The 14,639-nt window shown below is 49.4% G+C and overlaps 1 protein-coding gene across 8 annotated transcripts in view; it reads right to left on the bottom strand.

Moving 5' to 3' along the window:
• The window catches only part of LOC147703579 (transmembrane protease serine 9-like), a 913,140-nt gene that overhangs the window by 205,123 nt on the left and 693,378 nt on the right, over positions 1-14,639 (bottom strand). The window lies entirely within an intron of this gene.

Genomic DNA, 14,639 nt, shown 5'->3' with positions numbered 1-14,639 from the left:
ATTTCGCATTCAATTGCACCCATTACAGAGGTCAAAAAGCTCTTAATCGAGTTACTTTGTATGTCTCCCTTCTCCCTTACTGGGTCTGAATGGTTCCCCTATCCCTTTCCCATCCTTGGATTACAGTAGTTAACAGGGGGTTCAGTAAAGTTAACTTTACGGGGGTCTTCGGATAACGTAGATATCCACTTTGCCAGGGCGTTTACAATCCCAGTATGCCAGCAGCCTATATAACTTGAAGCCAAGGGCCAAAGAGACACGGCCCAGGCCAGCCTTTTCCGGCCACTGACGGGCGCGGATGGGCCTGCCTTTGGCCCGGGCTTCGCCTGGGAGTGACCCGGACATGCTGAGGTTCCGTGACAAATGTAAGTGATGTTTTCGACTCGCACGAATATGGTCGAGTCTGGTATCTATGAACCGCAAATGACGAGTTCAGTGGGTGTACGCGTTTACGCTGTGCTAACATGAACCGTTCGTTTGTTTCGTGGGTTTCTTCATCTGAACCCACGGGTTCCATTTTAGATATGGCATCCATTTTGTTTCTTGCCCTCAAGTAGCCAGCGAACGGACGCTGTCCGCTTCGCGACCCTGGGATTCCCATACGCTTGCGGAAGACACGTTTCCTTAGACGGTGTCTTTTATGATGAGGGGGATGGCACTATAAGGCAGATGGCCCCGCTCGAGGCTCATCTTGCCGTGCCGCTCTATTGTTTTAGTTGTGCATTCATTATGCACGTCCCCTTTGATGCCTGCAACTCGTGTTTCCTGATGCCACCCCTTTTACACCCTTTTCGATCTGTTCACTGTTCTCATCTTCCTCTACACCTGTTTCTGTCTCTTCCTCGATTCGTTTACTGTCGATTGGAATGTACTAATGGTAGGAAGATGTGCTTTTACAGTTGGGAACCGCCAAATGTTACTGTGATTATGTTCCGGGCCTTGAATACATGAAAGCGACTTATTTGACCTTTTACGATGGGAACCAAGTTGTAAACCTTTGTGCACCATGTTATCCTATGCCAAAAACTTGTATAAAGAGAGCGATCCACGGGTGCAATTCGAATCAGACCGCGTGAACTTACATACCATGTACTTCTCGTGACTTCTGTGTTCCCTGCAGTAATAAACCTCGAATCTTTAACGCCGAAGGAAGTGTCCCGTGTCTCTGTCATTTGTACGCCGGAACAGGTTACCCACGAAGGTTTTAGGTGTTATCCCTGGCACCGCTGGGTCTTAGGAAAGCCCAGTCCTTCAGTTGGCGCCCAATGTGGGGCGACATCAACGGTACCGGTCCAAAGCCCGACGATCGTGAGGAACTTTGTGTGAAATCTCCGAGGGAAGGTGCACCCCGCTTCATCGATCCTGTTGTCGAAACACGTGGCCCGAAGACCTTTCCTGCGAATATCCCCGCCTCCTGACGGCTGTGACGGACCGATGCCCTGACTGTCGACCTGTTTTGGCGCCTGGCGTAGTCTTCTGTACAGCGAGACGATTGACGGGCCTTCCTGGTGACGCCATTGATCTTTGAGTTAAGTATTTGTGGGTCGCTCCCAGAGTGGTGCTTAGTTGTTGCATGGTTCCATTGCATTTTTGGTTCTTAGTACTTTGTTCCTTTGTTGTGATATTTGACGTCTGCAGTCGCCAAAAACCGAGGGTTTTTGCCTTTTGTAGGGATACTGTAATCCTATAACCCTTGACGTTTGTGAAACTTGGTCAGTGTGCACGATGCCTGGCCGTAGTACTTTGTTTAGTTGCTTCAGAAGTTGTGGTGCGGATTCCCGATTGGAGGACTCGTGTCCGATACCTCCGATTGGAACTCCAACTTATGAATTGTACAGTCGACATGGTTTAGGTCCAATTACATTCAATGAGTGTTGGGTTCGATACACTAAAAGCTACGGTGTCCTTAGTTGGCCACCTCATGGTAGTTTTGAGACTCCGATTTTAGATAATCTTGAAGCTACATTGTTTAAAAGAAAAGCAAGGCCGGCCATGTTTGATTCCTTTCGGTTGTGGCGCAAAGAAGCTAAGCAGAAAGAAATCAAGCAGATCAAACGTAATAAGAGAGAAGGAATTGTTACTACGGTAAGAAACGCTGAACAGTTTCAGCGAGATAAGGAGGAAAAGGAAAAGGAAGTTTACGATAGATTACAGCGCATGACTATAGATAAGTGTTACCCCTCTTTACCGACGGGTACGGATAAGAAGGAGGACGCAACAGAGGACCCTTTGTTGTCCTATCTTTTGAAATCACCACCTCCTTATGCGCAGGGTACCACCACTCCTGTGGTTCCCCCTGCTCCCGTTCCTGCTCCTGTTCCCCAACCTGCTCCTGTCCCCGTTCCTCCAACTGTTCCTGCTCCTCTGCCTAATTCTGTCCCTACTGCTCCTCCGCTCGTGCTTCCCCATACTCCTGTTCCCGCTGTTTCTACTGTATTTGTACCTCCTGCTGTTCCCTCTGCTTCTGATACTTCTCATATTACTCCGTTGCGTCACCCTAATACCCCATCTACTGGACGTCGTGTCCCTTCTGTTGCTGCTAACTTTTTCAATTCTCTCGGACCGATTCTTGAGTCCGCTGGTTCTGATGGTCCCCAACGACGAAGCCAGCTTCCCGGTAGTAGGGAGCGTGACTGTCTATATGACATGGCAATGGCGTGGATGAGATATCCCCTTAGGAATTCTCCACGTGTGGTACTTGATACGTTCTCCCAGTTCAACGTACCGACTCAGAGGTTCGTGTTTGAGGCGATGTGTAAGGTTTTGCGTGACCAAATTTTGGTTGACGCTTCTGATGATACAGCAGTTGCTATCTTTTCGCCCTTCTATGATGCCTCGAGCATTGTTTGTAGAGGACATTGAGGGTTCACCTGCGGCGCCTGGTCAGTATCCCATGCGCGAGGTTCCACCAGTGTGGATGCCGGGTGATGCTACTCAAGCTCCACCGATTTTGCCACATTTCCAGAGAGTGTGGATACACCTTCCAAGGAAACTATCGGAAGTTTTGCAGGTGAAGCAATCTTTGCCTGACCCTCGCAAAAATCCCGCAGGGTATTATAAGGATTTGTCTCAGCTAGTGGATGCGACAGTAATGAATCTTGCCGACATCGATATGTTGTTTGGCAATGTCGTACCGCAGCCAGTATGGGCAAAGATTCGTCACCAAGATCATGCGGCAGAATTAGGTGGTGACTGGACTGCACTTTTGGCTGCAGATGCCTTACAAACTGGTGGGGCTAAACCTGAACAAATGATTGCTGATCTCCCTCAGAGAATAATCACCCTTATGAAAACACTTATGCCAGCTATGAAGGTAAATTGGGACAAATTGTCTGCTTGCAAACAGAAGAAAGACGAGAGTGTCTCTGATTTCTTTACGAGATTTGAGGAGGCATTCATCGATCATAGTGGCCAGGATATGAGTACTGAAGGAGGTCAGAGGTTGTTTGTGGACAAATTTGTGTCTAATTTGTTGCCGGACTTAAGCAACAAATTAAGAAATTCTGAAAGTGCGTGGGCTGTCTCTACATCTGCTCAGATATTGGCTACGGCCCAGTATTACGAGAATAGAGAGAAAGAGGAAAGTGATCGCGCAGACAAGAAAACGAAAGAGCTCAAGACGAAAGTGTTGCTGCAACAAGCGTCTCCTCCACGTTCGAATCAGAATGATTCGCAACAGCGGAATCGATCACAGTCTCAGTCGAATAGGTCGCAATCACGAAATGACTCCTCTTCACAGAGATCTTCGCTGGGGTACAATCAGTGTGCCTATTGTAGAAACGAGGGCCATTTAAAATTCGACTGTCCAGTTTTGCGTGATCGAAATAGTGGTAATTCTTCTAGAGGAGGTCGTGGTGGTCCTCAACAGGCATCACGTGGTAGAGGTCGCGGTGCTCAAAATGATCGTTCTAATAACTCTTCTGACTCTAATAATTGTTTCGATCAGCGTGACTCGTCGCAAGGCAGATCTGCTCAGTACAATGTAGACGATTATTACGTCGATCAGAATACTGATGATAGTAATTACTAGGACAGCTATAGACAAAGAGAGGGAGTAGTATCCGTTCCGGTTGATCAGAGGGGGCCTTACGTCGCAGTTGCCACCTCGGGCGTCGTTGAGCCTTTTCTGTTGGACACTGGTGCAGCGAAAAGTTCCATCATGCATTCGAATTTCCCTGGCGCACCTTTGTCTGGCTTAACAAATGTTTCCGTTGGATTCTCTGGCGCCCCTGTTAGCAATCCGGTTTCGCGCCCTTTGCCCCTTGCAATTGGGCCACGTGAGCTGAAAGCTCCCTTGATTTTGACTACTGGTTGTGGTGAGAATCTTTTGGGCCTGGATTTGCTGAAACGTCTGTATGCGACTTTGTATTGCTCCCCTGCGGGAGTAAAGCTTACCTTGGGTGAGAAAGTCATCTCTCCCATGTATTTGTCCCTCGACAAGCTCCCACCGGAATTGAGTTCTCTTTCTGCATCTTTGAGGGCTGCAGGTCCCAATGATGTGGGTCTGCTTGATATATCCCCTTATGTTGTTCATTTGAAATCTAACGTGCGTTTGCCACGTATTGCCCAGTATCGTATCTCTCTTGATGGTGAGCGAGCACTATTAGCAATTATTTACGATCTGATTGAGAAGGACGTTATTGAGGAGACTCGGGGAAACGTGTGCAATAGTCCTGTGCTGCCCATCCTGAAACGCACTGACCCATCGAAACCTCCTGTTTATCGTTTTGTCATCGATTTACGGGAGGTGAATAAAATTGTAATTCCTCAGTTCCCTGTGGTGCCTGACATCACGGCTCTGCTGACTCTGATTCCAGCCTCTGCGTCTTGGTTCTCAGTAATAGATCTGAAGAATGCTTTCTTCAGTATTCCGATTGCTGAAGAGAGTAGGGACCTTTTCGGTTTCTCTCTTGGTGGCCGCAGTTTTAGGTTTAAGCGTGCCCCTCAGGGGTACTGTGAGAGTCCATCGATATACAGCCAAGCATTAAAGAGCCAACTTGATGCGTTTGTGTTACCGGCTGGTGCGGCCTTGATCCAATATGTCGACGACTTATTGGTGGCTGCGGATACTCAGGACATTTGCAAACTTGCTACGGTATCATTGTTGCAACATCTTTGTGACTTACATCACAAGGTGTCACCTTCTAAACTTCAATATTGTTGTCAAGAAGTAACCTATCTAGGTCACTTATTGTCAAAGGAGGGAAGAAGGTTGACCCCAGAAAGAATTGCAGCGATTGCTCGAATGACTGTGCCAACAACTCAGAGAGATGTGTGTGCCTTTTTAGGTATCACGTCATACTGCAGGCAATGGATTCCAGATTTTTCATTGCTAGCGAAACCATTGGTAGCTCTTACGTGCAAGGATGTTCCAACTCCTTTACCATGGACGGAAGAGTGTCAGAAAAGTTTTTCTGAACTGCGTGACGCGTTGTGTTCGGCCCCTGTGTTAGGTACTCCTGACTACGGTAAGCCGTTTACACTATACGTTCACGAGAGGGAAGGTTGTGCGTTGAGTGTTTTGACGCAACAGTTCGGCGATAAGCAACGTCCATGTGCATATTTTTCCTCGACTTTGGACCCAGTAGCTAAAGCATTGCCGAGTTGTTTGAGAGCAACAGCGGCAGCTGCGGTGTCCATCCGACAATCTGCAGGATTGGTCATGGATAATATGCTTACGGTGATGGTTCCGCATGCAGTTGACACTCTCTTGAATCGTACGAAAACCCAACATCTGACCAGCGCAAGGTTGTCTGGGTACGAGTTGACGCTTTTGGCAAGTCACATTTAGATAAAACGCTGTAATGTCCTGAATCCGGCGACGCTGTTGCCGGTTAGTATGGAATCAGACGAAGTAGCACCTCACGACTGCTACTTACGAACCGAAGAGGAAACAAAAGGTCGTGTTGATTTGAAAAATACTCCGTTGGAAAATCCCGATGGGACCCTGTATGTGGATGGGTCGTGTTTTAAGTTACCGAATGGTGATGTGACGACTGCGTATGCTGTGGTGACGTTGAACACGGTTGTGGAGACTGCGAGATTGAATCAGAATTCTGCACAGGCTGCAGAGCTGATTGCCTTGACTAGAGCGTGTGTGTTGTCGAAAATAAACGGGTGAATGTGTTTACGGACTCCCAGTATGCATTCGGTGTTTCTCATAGTTTTGGACGTTTGTGGAGAGAGAGAGGTTTCATGACATCGCATGGCACAAAGATCCAGCACGGACAACTTGTGAATGATCTTTTGGATGCACTTACATTGCCCAAGCAGGTGGCAATTATTAAATGTAGTGCACACCGTAAGGTGACGGATGATGTTGGTCGTGGTAATGCGTTTGCGGATGAGATTGCTAAAGAGACTGCTCGGAACCTTAGTACTAAAATGTATGTGACGAGTTCGGTAAGGTGGCCTGCAGAAACTGGTATGTGTGAAGACACTATAGAGAGTGTGAAAGCGATTCAGAACGAGGCCACCGAGACTGAAAAGACGAAGTGGAAAGAGAGTACGGGAAAGTTGGATGCAAATGGCTGCTGGATTGATTTGTCAGAACATAAGAGGTGGATGTTGCCGAATGCATATGTGCTAGCTGTTGTGACGATGGCACATGGTCTAGCACATATTAGCGTAAAAGGTATCTGCAAGCTGTTGTCCCCTGTATGGAAGAATGATGGTATTACTAAGGGCGCTGAGAGATTGGTTAAAAATTGTATGATATGTATGCTATACAATCCTGGTAAGGGAACTCCTACACCCCCTGGTCACTTTGCTCCCCCTTCATGCCCCTTTGAAGTGATTCAGCTAGACTTCATCCATATGGAACGATGCAATAACCTGAAGTACGTTTTAGTGGTGGTTTGCGCGTTTTCCCGATGGATCGAAGCCTACCCTCTCAAAGACAATACTGCTCTGTCCACTGCAAAAATCCTACTGAAGGAATACTTTCCTCGGTATGGAATGCCTTGAATTGTATGGTCCGATAACGGAAGTGAGTTTGTGGGGAGTGTGATGAAGAATGTGTGTAGGGGCCTTGGAATTACACAAAAATTCCATAGCGCCAATCATCCTCAGTCAGCAGGTTTGGTTGAAGGGTACAATGGCACCCTTAAACTTAAATTGTCAAAGATTCAGGCTACAACTGGTCTCTCGTGGCCTGATGCTTTGCCTTTAGCTCTTCTGTCCACTAGGGCGACTGTACACTCCCGAGTAGGGCTCAGTCCCTATGAAATAGTGTTCGGCCGCCCTGCAAATATTTGGGGGGTCCCTAGACCAAGTGTGTTCTCTGATCTTGAGTATCCAATGTTGATCGATTATCTTCATGATCTGACTGCTAAACTGAGGTTAATTCACCAACAGGTTTTTGAAGCACTGCCGACGCAGACGGAGGGTCCAGGCCATCAGCTACGACCTGGTGATTGGGTCGTTGTAAGGAACTTTAGCCGAAAGAACAATCTTGAGCCTCGTTTTACTGGACCCCACCAAATTCTTCTCGCCACGAGGACTGCAGTTCGTTTGGAAGGCCGCAAACACCGGGTGCATGCCACCCATACTAAAAAGGTACCAATACCTTTACCAGCAGACTCGTGGGTGAAGAAGGGCATTGCACCGTCTGAAACCGAAACTGTTCCGAACTTTGTCCCTTTCAGCGACGCTCAGCCTGTCGGAGATACCTCAGTGCAGCAGAACGACATTGTTGAACATTTGCCATCACACAACTCAAGATCTGAACAATTGACTGGTCAACCAAGCTCTGTGTCATCATCGGATCAATTGTTTGACAAACAGACACGTCCTGGGAGAAGCCGATATTTTCTCCGTTCTAACCCTAAGGACTAATAAATTAAATATTTGTTTTCTCCCCTGACATCTACGTTACCCCATTGTTGCTACCAAAATTGAACGCACTTGCTGTATTGTGAATTTTTGAAAATTTTGAGTCTTTTCCTACGTATGTGTTTTTGCTTCCACAGCTAATAGATATTGTATATGACATTGAAAAAACATAACTTGCATCCGGGTGGACCGTAAGGCCGCGCGGGTACTTCCTTCTGGTTAGTAGGTCTTGACACTAGGTTAAAGACCGTCGATTCCTAGGAACTCCTGGGGATTGACTATTGCTACACAGAACGAAGTGCCTCAAAAACGTAGCGGACGGTTTTAGAGGATGGCTTTCTTGAAGCTGTCAGACATGGAAAAGGCTTAGGCTAAAAGACTCGAGTTACGCAGAATTGCGCACACAAAATGCTTCATGTTTCAAGTATTCCTTTTATTTCTCACTATTTCCTCATTATTGGTGGGTGGGGTGTATTACTTGATACAGTCATTATTGCCTTCTGCCTCACCTACCCCTTCTTCTGAACCCAAACCTACTACTACTGTTTCTCCCCATTCTTTCCACATCTTACCACAACACGAGCAGGCTAGACGTGCGGAATTCATGAATAATTCCTTCATTCAGCTCCTTCATCAACATCAGTTGGTGATGAATACTACCAACTGTTGGGTGTGTGGGTTGATGCCACATACCACCGATAAGGGAATTCCGTACTTGGTCCTTCCTTATAGTTCCCAGGATTCAGCTCGAGCATTGCAAACAATGTTTCGAAGTGCACTAGACTCCTACCCCAATAGAGAGCCACGTTCTCCACACTTTGGTCCCGGTCCGTACCATAAGCCTTTGGCAATAGAGATCGCTGATTTAGATAGGGATATCTACGAGCCGTCGCTCATCCCAGAGGAAGAGGTACGAGCCTACAAGGATCTCAGTGAGGTCGAGTATAGTGCGCTCGTGGGCGAAAGACAGCTTAGGAGCTCGTCTCCAATATGGGTCGTACCCCACCTTGGTAATTTCTGTTTGAAAGGCTGTGGTCGAAACCAAAGGGCTCACCTTGGAGAGAGTGCTTGCTCTGAGACATATGTCTTACCAATGCTCTCTTCCCCTGTTCTCTTGACTGCCAAGGATACGTACTTTGTCTGTTACGACCGAGCATATACATGGTTGCCCTCTGACTTTGCGGGCACCTGTTATATTGCAAACTTGTTGCCACCGACTTTTACAGTCGCCTCCGATTACCACAAGATCAGAGTTGTGAGGGGCGTGATTAGCGAAGAGGACACTGCCGGTCAAGAGGCAGGAGACTTTTTCAAGGGTTTCTTGCCGTTTTGGGGGCCTATGGTTAATAGTAGGAACCTAAGACAGTTGACTCGAGTGGTGGAATCGACAGCTAATATCACTGCCAGTGCCCTTGGTAATATCACAGCAGAGCTTCAGGTGGATAGGTTGATGACCTTACAAAATCGTATGGTTTTGGACGTTGTCCTAGCAGATCGAGGTGGAGTATGTAGAGTGATCCATTCGAGTTGTTGTGTTTTTATTCCAGACAACGCTCCGACTGTATCAAGCCATCTCGAAGTTGCATAAGATCTCCGAGTCCATACACGTGGACGTAGGGGATTGGACGTTACTTGGATGGTTTTGGGGCCTGATGTCAACTTGGGGTTGGAAGATTCTGATGATCATCGGGGTTGTTGTAGCATTTCTGTTCACGTGTTGCCTTTTCGTGCAGTGTGGTCCTGCTTTATGTGGCCTCTGTGCTACGACGTGTATAAGGCAACCGCCTGTTACCAAAGGGACTCTGATGGATAGAATTATGTTACAGCAGCATCTAGATGGTCTGATGAATATCGAGATCGATTATGATTCCGACTGGTGCTTGCCTACATGAGGGCAAAAGGAGCGTCTGAGGTTCCGTGACAAATGTAAGTGATGTTTTCGACTCGCACGAATATGGTCGAGTCTGGTATCTATGAACCGCAAATGACGAGTTCAGTGGGTGTACGCGTTTACGCTGTGCTAACATGAACCGTTCGTTTGTTTCGTGGGTTTCTTCATCTGAACCCACGGGTTCCATTTTAGATATGGCATCCATTTTGTTTCTTGCCCTCAAGTAGCCAGCGAACGGACGCTGTCCGCTTCGCGACCCTGGGATTCCCATGCGCTTGCGGAAGACACGTTTCCTTAGACGGTGTCTTTTATGATGAGGGGGATGGCACTATAAGGCAGATGGCCCCGCTCGAGGCTCATCTTGCCATGCCGCTCTATTGTTTTAGTTGTGCATTCATTAAGCACGTCCCCTTTGATGCCTGCAACTTGTGTTTCTTGATGCCACCCCTTTTACACCCTTTTTCGATCTGTTCATTGTTCTCATCTTCCTCTACACCTGTTTCTGTCTCTTCCTCGATTCGTTTACTGTGTAATGTACTAATGGTAGGAAGATGTGCTTTTACAGTTGGGAACCACCAAATGTTACTGTGATTATGTTCCGGACCTTGAAAACATGAAAGCGACTTATTTGACCTTTTACGATGGGAACCAAGTTGTAAACCTTTGTGCACCATGTTATCCTATGCCAAAAACTTGTATAAAGAGAGCGATCCACGGGTGCAATTCGAATCAGACCGCGTGAACTTACATACCATGTACTTCTTGTGACTTCTGTGTTCCCTGCAGTAATAAACCTCGAATCTTTGACGCCGAAGGAAGTGTCCCTTGTCTCTGTCATTTGTACGCCGGAACAGGTTACCCACGAAGGTTTTAGGTGTTATCCCTGGCACCGCTGGGTCTTAGAAAAGCCCAGTCCTTCAATGCCCATGCGCGTCCCGCGCTGTGGGAGCCTGATGGTGTTTTATGCGCCCCCCTGGCTCTCTGGTGCTTTGCTGGCCCCTGCTGACCTGAAGGCACTTGGGGGTTGAAGTCCCAGGTCCCCACGGCAGCGAAGGAGGGTGCTGTGGCATAATGAAGGAGGCATCCAGCCTGATTACAGCAACTGGCACCAAGGGGCATTCCACTGTGGATGAGAGGCATACCATAGTTCTAACTGCCCCAGGGAGCACACTCATGCCCGGGCTAATAGGATAGCATGTTGGAGCTTCCAAAATAATAACAAGCATTTGTAAAGCCACAGAGTCTGTCATAGCTGAAAGTGACAAATCCACCCATTCTTGCTCCCGATCACTGATACTACACTACCACTACATAAAACACAAAACACCTCAATCATGGAAGAGGCACTTCCAGGTAAAGCCAAGCCTGTTGATTCCTGCTACTTCATGCCACCACATTTTAACAATGGGGCAGATTTACAAGAAACTGACGCATCTGTAAAGATGCGTCAGTTTCCCTGCACCTGCGTGAAAAACACTTGGCCCACAATTGATGCACTGTATTTACAATACAGCGCACTATGGCGCAAGGATTGACAGATGCATAAAAATTCTGCAGCATCTGTTGGCGGAAAAGTCATGCATTGCTGGATCGTGTCACAAGCATGACGCAACTCCTGCAATGTGTGTTGTGGCCTATTCCCAATACACAGCATCACTCCTGGCCCGGCGACTATGCCAACCAATGGCGAGCCCCAAAGACAGGACCTATTTGGTTCAGACCGGTACCTGGCGGTGGAAATGATGGTGCCACAATTTAAAATGTTCATGGGCGGGAACCCCGTGATAAGTGATTGGCCGGTAGGCCGGTGGAGGTGAGGGGGGCGCCTGAGCTGTCGAGGGTGCAGCCAGGTGAGGAAAAAACGGGGAGTGCATCCCCACATAGTTACTTGGTTTCCCTTTCCTGGCTGCCTCCGACGACCTTGTTGCTGTGTCTGCGCCCTGGACCTACCCACACTGCTTCTCTGAATGAGGCAGTGATGCTGCCTTTGAGTTCTTTATTGTACCTTTTGGGAATCTGGGCTGCTTGTCTCACTGAAAGCTGCAATCTCTCTGTTGGCCTGATGGGAAGGCACCCCTGAGAGGTTCTGATGGCGGCATCCATTGAAGAACCACTTTCCCACTGATACTTGGCAGTCCCACCAGTTGCCTCTGCTGGGGACCTCATCCGATGTGTTGATGCGGGAACAGAGGTGAGATTGGGAGGGTCCAATAGTTGGGCGCCTGGTTTTCCTGCTAACTGCAGGATACGGCCACCGCTTCCTCTGGGCAGAGCAATGTTTTTCTTGTTTGACCCATGGTTCATTCGCCTTTACTTCAAATAATCTTTCGAATGGTAAGTACAGCAAATATGCAGTAGGAGGTGCTGCTTTACAAATATTGACCCCCACCAGTGGGAAGCATTGTGGTTCACTTAAGGGTAGTGAGCGATATGGAAGCTGGTGGCCGGTGGCTGCTGTTGGTTGGAGTTGTATTTAGAAACAGCCCGTAAGCACGCCGTAGCTCAGTATGTAAGGTGGACATAGCAGGGCTGGTGGCCATTCAGCATTGGTCTATGCGTGTGTTAAGAATCTGTTTCATTAGTGACTAAATAGCACCCCTGACCCCATGTGAAGGGAATCTGAGTCTCTGTCTTCTAGGCAGTGCTTAGTATTACCTTTGCATTTTTCCTTCGGTGCGCAATAACTGAAAAGGGCAGGAGGCTCTGTAAAGGATTCATCCCATTTAGTAAAGGGGCAGGAAAATCTGCATTTGTCACCCGTTCTTCCTTATCACATGATGCGGCCCCCAGGGGAAGTGAGGTCCGCAAGCCAGTCTTCCCTTAGGGAGTTCGCGCAAGAGGGACAGGGTGTTAGGTAGTGTAGTGGGTGGGCTTAGGGGGTGGGGTCAAAGGCTAGCTGTAAAAAGGAGGGCAGGGGAGGAAGTTCTTCCTCTTCCTGTCCCCAGTACCTCGAAATAGGTCGGAAAAGTTTTGAGTTAGGTCAAGAAAGTTTTGAGGGAAAGCGGGGATTAGGGTATAGCAGCAGTATCTCCCTGTCAGTTGACTGGGCGGGGTAGTGAGTCACTGGTGCCCTGGTGTAAGTCTCGGCGGAGGGTGTTGCCAGCCTGAGGTGAGGGGGCCTCGGTGACAGAATCTAGGCCTTTGGACGATGGTCGGCGGAGGAAGCCTCATGGGGTATCCTGAAGTGCCGGTGGTCTGCGCCGCGCTGATAGTGCTGGGCCAGGTTGGGAGAACAGATCTCCTGCGGCCTGGCGTGCTCGAACAGGCATGGGTAGGGATGACCGCACGTCTAGATCTACGTCTGCTGGTGTGGCCATGGCGATGGTGGCGTGCCAGGAAGAGCCACCACCGCCCAAAGCAGGTACGACAGGGAGGGGGCGTGGCAAGAGGAAGACAGACGGCAGTAAGCATGGGGCAGGCGTTAGAGCCTCCCCGCATGATTTCAGGATGTCCCGGCCTCCCTTAAGAGGCTGGAGGATGCGGGAGGGGGGGTGAGGCTTCCCACATTGACTTAGGCGCGCCTGAGAGCGAGGCTGATGGCGCGGTGCTCGTGGGGCTGCAGGCCCTGATGACAGGGGGAGATGGCCTGGGGGGCTTATCTGAGGCATCTAGTGAGGCCCGTTGGGGGAAGGGGGAGAGAGCCATCGAGGAGCCTGCTGGGGAGGATTTTGTTTTGGCACTGTTGGCAGGGGAATCTGCTGAGGATGAGCATGCATGGGGGGAGCAGCCAGTGGACCTATCCTAAAGGATAAAGGGGGTGAGAAGGCCACACAGTAGTAAAGGGAAAGGGCCTTTGAAGGTCCCAGAGCACAAGTTCCCTGGGTGATCCCAAGGGGAACCCCCCTGTCCCTTCCCAAGTGGGGGGCAGGCCCCTGGTTTGTTACGCCACGGGTCATGGTCAGATAGGCGGGACAGGATGTCCCTTGAGCAGAAAATATCGACCAGCGTAGCATTATTGAAGAAACAAAGATGAGATGGCAGGTACTGTGTGCAGCCAGGGACGCAGGCTTGGGGATTGTGCCCGGGGGTTTTGGGCCCCCGGCGCATTATAGTCATTTAGGGCCAGGGTGTGGACAGGCCACAGTGACTTTAGGGTCACGTGGTGAGTGGGTGTGGGCAGAGAGGGCAGGGACTGCCTTCATGTTGCAGAGACCTGGTGGCTCTGGGGGGCGCTCAGGCGTAGAAGGCCTGGTGGGGTGCAAGCCAGCAGTGGAGGCTGTCAGAGGCAAGAGTGGGCCGGCGGGGCGCAAGATGGCCTCCACACCCCAGGGCGAAGTAGCAGGGGGGTCCTCCGCGGTCTGCCCTCCACCGAGGGAGCGGGCAACAGCAGTACTGGAGTCGAGATTGTGCCTGGTGTGAAAGGGAAAGGTGCGAAGAGAGTGGTGAGTGAAGTGCAGAAAGCGGCTGTGGAGGTAGTGGATGAGGAACAACTGGACTATGATGAGGACAGTGAGGAGTTGGAAGAGGGTGAAGTGTGAGAGGAGGTGAGTTGGGGGAGGAGCAAGGCGGCAACAGGGAAGTTTGGTGTTTTACAGGTGACACAGGCCAGCACCAGTGGGACCAAAAAGGAATGTCAGAAAACGGCAGACGCCAGAGGAAAGGACCGGCAGGTGCCCGTGAAACTATCAGGTGAGGGTGCCTGGTGCGATGCTTGAGGTGACGGCCCCAAAGGGGGGACGTAAGAAGGCCTGCTGGTCCGTTGGTGTCGGGGATGGGTCAGTCAGGGACACGGGCTGGTTGAGTTGGCGGTGGCTACAATGGGGGAAGCAGGTGATGGGAGCAAGTGTTCAGACTGACAAGACAGAGGAACAAGGTGGGAAGGACGAAGCGGGGAACAAACATCGTAAGAAGTTGCCGTACATGGGTCTGGTGATGCCACTTGGGTCTCAATTGTCGGAGAAGACTATGTCTAAGA

Source organism: Lissotriton vulgaris, chromosome 7 (genome assembly GCF_964263255.1).
Source record: "Lissotriton vulgaris chromosome 7, aLisVul1.2, whole genome shotgun sequence".
Taxonomy (NCBI): domain Eukaryota; kingdom Metazoa; phylum Chordata; class Amphibia; order Caudata; family Salamandridae; genus Lissotriton; species Lissotriton vulgaris.
The sequence above is the reverse complement of the archived record's forward strand: the minus strand, read 5'-3'. Positions and strand labels throughout refer to the sequence as shown.